This window comes from Pollachius pollachius, assembly GCF_949987615.1.
Source record: "Pollachius pollachius genome assembly, chromosome: 6".
Taxonomy (NCBI): domain Eukaryota; kingdom Metazoa; phylum Chordata; class Actinopteri; order Gadiformes; family Gadidae; genus Pollachius; species Pollachius pollachius.
The window spans coordinates 3,446,898-3,455,512 of NC_136939.1; positions in this window are offsets into that span (position 1 = coordinate 3,446,898).

The following is an 8,615-nucleotide window of genomic DNA, read 5'->3' on the forward strand; positions in this document are numbered from 1 at the left end:
TTTTGGGGTTCCAGTTGGCCAGGTTAGGTTTCTAGGTTGCCATGTTAGAGGTTTCCACACTACCATGTTTGGAGGATTCCAGGGTGCCATGTTGGGGGGTTTCCAGGTTGCCATGTTTGGGATTTCCAGTATGCCATGTTCTGGCTTTCCAGGTTGTGATGTTGGGGGTTTCCTGGTTGCCATGTTAGTGGTCGACAGGTCACCATGTTGGGGGTTTCCAGGTTGCCATGTTGGAGGTTGCCAGGATATAAGCGGTATGATCAACCTTCTCACAGGTCCGGTTTTTTCACCCTCCACTAGGGGTCACTGAAATGAACCCCCCTGGACAGGTCAAATGACCTCTCTCCCCTGATTATGAACTCGTCCTCATCAGATAATGGAGTACACCTGTGTCTTCTCTCATGATCCTAAGGTACAGAGCAGTGGGAACGCATTGCCTTTGGTTCTGTTTTTTATGACTACTTTAGCTGATATAAGGTGGACTCTGGCGGAATATTTTTACAACCCTCTCTGTCTTTTGTGGTGCCTCTACTTACTTCATCTCTGCTCACGGACGGCGCTCGTAAAGCTTCTGGGCATGGGACCACCAAGTTATCGTCTCGCACTAAAGATCTCAACTTTTGAAGCTCTTTTCCAGATAGAAATATGACAGTGATGGTCCCTACTCACAAGCCTGCATAGTAAACACACTCTGTGGCTCCTGGTGGTTTATGGGGACATTAAAAAAAATCCCCCCCCCCCAGCTTCCTCGGGTCCTCTGCCCGACGCCACGACGACCTGGTGTCTTCTGGCCACGCCTCCTGGAAACGTCGTCCAATCAGGACGCAGAGATAGCATTTACGTGTACGGTTTTGGGAGGTGGAGGAGGGGAGGGTTAGATGACGGGGAGGGATTAGGGTTGGAGGTAATAGCTAAGAACTCAAGGTCAACAGTGACGTCATTATGATCAAGGAGTGGTTTTGCAGTCACTGATAAATACACAATAGAGTAAAATCTATTAGAAACAAATATTTCTGATCGATTTGATTCGTTGCCTAACCCGGTCACAACTTCAATTTCAGCATTCATACATTATTGACATGAATTTTATTAATGTATTAATACATTAATAACAAGGATGTTGTTAATGTATGTTATAAGTGTATTAACCTCATGGTTGTTATTAATTGATGTTATTAAGGTATTAATACATCCATGTCTTTAATGTATATATTACATCCATGTGGGTGTAGTTAAGGGCCAATTGGTTTGTGTGTTTTTCTGTGTGTCCCTGTTTATGCCTGTATTTGTGTGTGTTTCTGTGAGTTTATGTGCGTTTCTTTGTGTGTCCCTTTTTATGTCTTTTGTGTGTGTTTCTGTGTGCGTGTCCCTGTTTATGTCTCTATTTGTGTGTGTCTCTATGTGTGTGTATGTGTGTTTGTGCCTATGTTTCTGTGTGTGTGTGTGTGTGTGTGTGTGTGTGTGTGTGTGTGTGTGTGCGTGTGTGCGTGTGTTTCTGTGTGCGTCTGTGTGCATGCATGTTTGTATTGATTTCTTTGGAAGGCAAGAGAAGAAAGAGAAACAGAGCAGAACAAGGGACTGAAAATAGAGAGAGAGAGCAAGAGAGAGAGAGAGAGAGACACACACACACACACAGCGAGAGAGACACAGAGAGAGAGAGACACACACACACAGAGAGCGAGAGAGACAGAGAGAAAGAGAGAGAGAGATGGAGAGAGAGAGAGAGAGAGAGAGGGAGAGAGAGAGACAGAGAGACAGAGAGACAGAGACAGAGACAGAGAGAGAGACAGAGAGACAGAGAGAGAGAGAGAGAGAGAGGGCAAACAGAAACACTATGTAAGGGTGGGGTGATCTTGAGGAGAGTAACATCATTATGATGTAATTTCCTTCTCAGCAGGACGTTTGTCCGACAGACCGAACAACACAAGAAAGCGTCCAATCGTTAAACAATTAAAAATGGGGGTCAGGATCAGAAGGTCCCTGTTCGGGTCGTCAGCTTCCTGTAGAGAACCTCAGCCTCCTGTAGAGAACCTCAGCTTCCTACAGAGAACCTCAGCTTCCTGTAGAGAACCTCAGCTTCCTGAAGAGAACCTCAGCTTCCTGTAGAGAACCTCAGCTTCCTGTAGAGAACCTCAGATTCCTGTAAGGAACCTCAGCTTCCTGTAGATAACCTCAGCTTCCTGTAGAACCTCAGCTTCCTGTAGAGAACCTCAGCTTCCTGTAGAGAACCTCAGCTTCCTGTAGAGAACCTCAGATTCCTGTAAGGAACCTCAGCTTCCTGTAGATAACCTCAGCTTCCTGTAAGGAACCTCAGCTTCCTGTAGAACCTCAGCTTCCTGTAGAGAACCTCAGCTTCCTGTAGAGAACCTCAGCTTCCTGTAGAGAACCTCAGATTCCTGTAGAGAACCTCAGCTTCCTGTAGAATTTCTGCTTCCTGTTGAGAACCTCAGCTTCCTGTAGAACCTCAGCTTCCTGTTGAGAACCAGACGACCAGGTGAGTCTGGACAAACAGAGGTGTATCTGGGGACGACCAGGTGAGTCTGGACAAACAGAGGTGTGTCTGGGGACGACCAGGTGAGTCTGGACATACAGAGGTGTGTCTGGGGACGACCAGGTGAGTCTGGACAATCAGAGGTGTGTCTGGGAGCGACCAGGTGAGTCTGGACAAACAGAGGTGTGTCTGGGGACGACCAGGTGAGTCTGGACATACAGAGGTGTGTCTGGGGACGACCAGGGGAGTCTGGACAAACAGAGGTGTGTCTGGGGACCAGGGCGAGGTGGATGATACAAAGGGCCCAGCATGGGGGCAGAGGGGTGGGACCGGGGGGGGTGGAACCGGGGCCAGCTGGGTCTGGACGGGACAGAGGTGTGTGTGGAGGAAAGATAGCAGCTGCGGTCTGTGGGGACGTGTGAGGACAGTATGCTGATGTGATGGTGACGCCAATCTGTGTGCGTCATGTGTGTGAGCATGTGTGTGTGCGTGTGTGTGCGCTCGTGTGTGCACACTAGCGTGTGAGTGTGTGTGTGCGTGTGTGTCTGTGGGTGTGTGTGTGCGCGCGTGTGTGTGTGCGTACATGTGTGTGAGTGTGTCTGGGTGTGTGTGTGTCTATGGGTGTATGGGTGGGAGAGTGTGCGAATGTGCGCGTTCATGCGTGTGATTGTGCGTGAGTGTGTTGAAGTACATTCGTGTGTGAGTGTGTGTGCGCGTAGACTCGTGTGCGCACGGTTGTGTGTGGAATGTCACAGTGACAGGAAGGAGGCGTGCGTCGACTCACGCATCAGCGGAGCGAGAAATTCCCAGCGTCTTTCTCCTCGCTGGACGTGCCGTCCTGCGGAGCGTCAAATGGACGGCCGGCCTTTATCAGCCTACAGCAGCCGCCCACGTGCCCCCGTGCCCCTGGCCGACGGGATCGATGCTAGGCGAGAGCCCCAGCGTTCTGCCGGGGTCTCAGGGGACATCCGGGGGGGGGGGGGGGGTGCGCTTCAAGCCCCCTAGTGTGCGCTGCGTGGTCGCTTCCGTTCGATTGGGGTTCTTGTTCTTGTTCTCTGATTCGGTACTCCGGGCTTTGGAGCGAACACTGGGAACAAGGAGGGGGCGGGGGCTGGCTGTCACACCGCGTGCGGACGGGGGTCTCGCAGGATGAGATTTACACCGGTTGGGTTTAGGTTCACGTAGCGCTGCCCTCTCTCCAGGAATTCTTCTGAGAGTGAGGCAGCGTTTCTCTGCTGGCTGGGTTCACTTGGGTTCAGTTCTCCCTCTCTGGATCAGAGGGTCTGCTAGACAACAACATAGAAATGGTATTAAATTATAATAATTCGTAGAAAGGTATCAGTTGTGGTGGATAATCGGGGAGAGAAGCAATGCATGATGGGAACAACGCCCCAACACCATATGTACCCGCGATGCGGGACAGGATCGTTTTGTTTCTGTTTGTTTGGAGGAGGTTGTTTATCTGTTTATATTCCAAAGTGTCCAATGTCTGCCGTCCATCTTGTCCACTTCTAAATCTCCTCCAGAGCCTCAGGACCACCTCGAGCGACCGCAGCCAACGTGACGACACACAGCCGGCCACGTCATCACTAGGCCAGTGACGTCCTCACACGGCCAGTGACGTCATCACAAGGCCAGTGACGTCATCACACGGCCAGTGACGTCATCACACGGCCAGTGATGTCACACAGCCGGTGATGTCATCACACAGCCAGCAGTAACGTCATCACACAGCCAGCGGTGATGTCATCACACAGCCAGCAGTGATGACATCAAAGCCAGTGTTGTCATCACACGGCCAGCAGTGATGTCATCACACAGCCAACAGTGACGCCATCACACAGCCAGCAGTGACGTCATCCCACAGCGAACAGTGACGTCATCACACAGCCGGCGGTGATGTCATCACACACAGTGACGTCGTCACACAGCCGGCAACGACATCACAGCCAGCATTGATGTCATCACAGCCAGCAGTGAGGTCATCACAGCCGGCGACGTCATCCCACAGCCAGCAGTGATGTCACCACAGCCAGTGACGTCATCCCACAGCCAGCAGTGATGTCACCACAGCCAGTGATGTCATCCCACAGCCAGCAGTGATGTCACCACAGCCAGTGACGTCATCACAGCCAACAGTGATGACGTCACAGCCATTGGCGCTCGGCTCAGATGAGCAGACTCGACGTTCCCACACGTCAACACAGAGCTGTGTTGTTGTTCTGGGACTTTATCATCCCAGGGCAGCCGAGGGGGGAGGCGTGTGTCTGGGGAAGCGGAGCAGATCAGGATCTGTCAACCCCCCCCCCCCCCCCCCCCCCCCCCCCGACACATCTCTTTAAGATTTCCTGGAAAAGGAAGAAAATACATTTCTCTGTTCGTCAAATCGGGTTTCCTGCAGGTGTTTGTGTATGAGATTGTGTGTGTGTGTGTTTGAGAGAGACACAGATGCATACACACACACACACACACACACACAACCAGCCAGCCCACCAAAACGCTCCTCTCCCGGAGTTCTCTCCCGAAGAGGAGAAGCAACGTTCCTAGAAGCAGGGTGCTCAACCAACATCACGTCACTCACTGCCCCTCTGGGCTCACCGCTCACTACACCTGTAGGCTTTGTGTGTTATTTGATGGTGTGTTAGTTTTTTATGTGATGTTGTGTTAGCCTCTCGCTCTCTCTTACTCTCTCTCTCTGTGTCTCTCTGCCCGTCTCTCTCTCTCTCTCTTTATTTTTTGGTCTCTGTCTGTCTCTCTCTCCCATTGTCTCTCTCTTTGTCTCTTCTCTCTCTCTCTGTCTCTCTCTCTTTCTCTCTCTTTGTGTCTCTCTGCCCGTCTCTCTCTCTCTCTGTCTCTTTATTTTTTTGTCTCTTTGTCTGTCTCTCTCTTCTCTCTCTCTCTTTATCTCTCTGTCTCTTTGTCTGTCTCTCTCTCTCTCTCTTTATCTCTTTGACTCTTTGACTGTCTCTCTCTCTCTCCGTCTCTTTGTCTGTCTCTCTCTCTCTGTCTCTGTCTCTTCTCTCTCTGTGTATTAATAATAACGACCTCTAACTATTTAAACGATGATAACATTGAGGTTAATATGTATCCAAGTTATTTTTACGGTGACCCCGGCGGGGGGCTGACGGATGATTGGCTGACGGAAATCGTGGGTCCTGACATCACATGACCAACATCCATCAGACAGGAAGTCATGTGGCTTCAGGGCGCGTCTCGGTGGATGATGATGACGCTGATGTCCTGAGTGCCAGGGATGATTAAAGGAGGAGGAGGAGGAGAGGTGAGGGGGAGGAGGAGTAGGGGGAGGAGGAGGAGAGGGGCGAAGAGGGAAGGAGGGGGAGGAGGAGGGGGAGGAAGAGAGGAGGGGGAGAAGGAGGAGAGGGGAGGAGGGAAGAGGGGAGGAGGAGGAGGAGGGAAGGAGGAGGAGGAGGAGAAGGAGGGGGCGAAAGGGAGGAGAGGAGGAGAGGGGAGTAGAGGGAAGGAGAGGGAAGAGGAAAAGGAGGGGCGGAAGAGAGGGGAGGAGCAGGGGGAGGATAGGGAAGGAGGAGGAGGAGAAGGAGGGGGCGAAAGAGAGGGGAGGAGCAGGGGGAGGAGGGGAAAAGATGGATGAGGAGAGTGCAGATAGGAGGAGGGGAAGAAGAGCAGGAGGAGGAGCTGACTCTTCTGAAAGGGCAGGGGGGTGGAGTACCACATTAGAGACGGTCCTGAGGAGACCAGATGACCCCGGGACGAGGAGGAGTCTCCCGTCCATCATTAGGACTCTAACGATGACCCCACAGCTGCCTTGTCACGCTGTGTGTGTCTGTGGCTGCTCATCTATGTGTGTATGTGTGTGCGCATGTGTGTGTGTGTGCATGCGTCTGTTTGTGTCTGCTCATCTATGTCTGTGTGTGTGTGTGCGTCTGTGTGTGTGTGTGTGTGTGCATGCGTCTGTTTGTGTCTGCTCATCTATGTGTGTGTGTGCGTGTCTGCTCATCTGTGTGTGTGTGTGTTTGTGCGCGTGTCTGCTCATCTATGTGTGTATGTGTGTGTGTGTGTGTGTGTGCGTGTCTGCTCATCTGTGTGTGTGTGTGTGTGTGTGTGTGTGTGTGAGTCTGCTCATCTGTGTGTGTGTCTCTGTGTATGTGTGTGTGTGTGTGTGAGTCTGCGCATCTGTGTGTGTGTCTCTGTGTATGTGTGTGTGTGTGTGTGTCTGGTCATATATGTGTGAGTGTGTATGTGTGAGTGTGTGTCTGGTCATATATATATAAATGTGTGTGTGTGTGTGTGTGTGTGTGTGTGTGTGCGTGCTATAGTTGCAGTGTAGAAACTGTGATGTAGATTAGATCTGACGTAGTTCAGATGTAATTAACTCACCTTAACCCCAAAGTACCCCCCCCCCCCCCAACCCCCGAATTCCAAAGACCTTTTAAGACATTTCAACTCATGAGAAAGAAGTCCTGTGAGGCATCCCTAGAAAGATTAGATTCTCAACTTTTTGTGTATCTTAACCATTGCTAGCTCATCGAAAGATTATTCCAACCCCAAACATTAAAGAGGGATGTAACAAATAAAATAATGTATTTCATAACTGTGCACACGCACAGCAAGAGCGATGTTTTTCACTTCATTTGATCTCTACAAACTATTTATCACATGAAAGCTTAGGAAACCATATCATCCACTCGACAAATTAGAGGCATATAACAACGAAGAATCAACCTCCTTTGTTGTTTTACTCATCAAAGGTGTGTTTGATCACATAATACCACCATTAACGGATAATCCAGTGTCTGGGCACCATTTTGGAGCTAAACACGGTGTTTACGATCAATGTGTTGCAGCTAAGAGAGAGTCTCAGCCTTCAATCAGAGCACACGCTCTTGATCGCCATCTGATGGCTGTATGGTGCAATTGCGATTGCTTGGCTTGAGGTCAATCAATTATATATGCCCTGACCTTTCAATAGAGGGGTCAAGTCTCATAATTGTACAACGGGTTCTCAAGATGTCTACCTGTCTGTGTCCAATAACGTTTATATTGTCAACGTTGGATCGGTTTGCATTGGATTTATTGATTTATTTCGAGATTTCACGTAAACCTACCTCTTCTAAACCTACCACTACTAAACCTTCCTCTACTAAAATATCTCTTCGCTCTTCTTCACTTCATTCGCATCACATTTTGTGCTCATCAGATGTTGTGCTTTAGCCCTAAAGCGCTACCTACCGATAATGCACTAGGCAGTATTTAAACCAAACATAAAAATCAATTGCAGTCTGAAATTAAATCTCCCTCTTATGCTGTGTTCCATCAGTATTCAGTCTAACCAGGTAGCATCCACATTGATTACGCCTTGCACAACAATCTCAGTGGTGTTCTCTTTCTTTTGACCAAGGTTACATACTGCAGCCTCGCAGTGGAGATATGCTCTCTTTACTTTGGGGTTTGCAGAGCGTTTGGCGATGCTGGGCTAGTCTGGAGGTGGATCGTGAAGCAACTGCTGAATCCGGGTCAGATTAAATCTGTATTGATGCGGAATGGTAAGGAAGCCCACAGTGTGACTGATCTCAGACTAAAACTGGATATGGTGTTCATGCCCGTAGCTATGAGGTCACCGAGGTCCGGACCCCGGTCATTTTTCTAGAGATGAAAAATAAAATGAAACTAAATACAACTGTATAGAAGAATAAGAGGTTGAGAGCTTCTCCGAGATGAGTAAACGCTTAATTCAGCTGAGACTTGTTACTTTGTGTCCGCCGTGTGTGACCATCTGTTGGTGCGTGCGCGAGCCGAGAACAACAAAACTGAACCCCCGCCAGCTGAAGCCCCCCCCAACGGACCTCACTATTTTTCAAACCCTGGCAACGGCCCTGATTGCGTTGTGTTGACCACTAGAAGCGGAAACCGGTCAGAACTGGTGGGAACACTTCAAATACACGGTCCAATAAGGCTCTCATGTCAGCGTTAACACCCCGCGGTCCAAAGACGGCACAGAAGGAATTGAATTGAATTGGGACCAGATGTTGACTGACAGTCGTGCTAAGTGACTGGCAAACTCCGCGGGAGGGCTGTTGCAGACAGACGACGGATCAATGCCCGATTGATGTTTGATCAATACGCACCACATGGGGGGAGCCAGGAG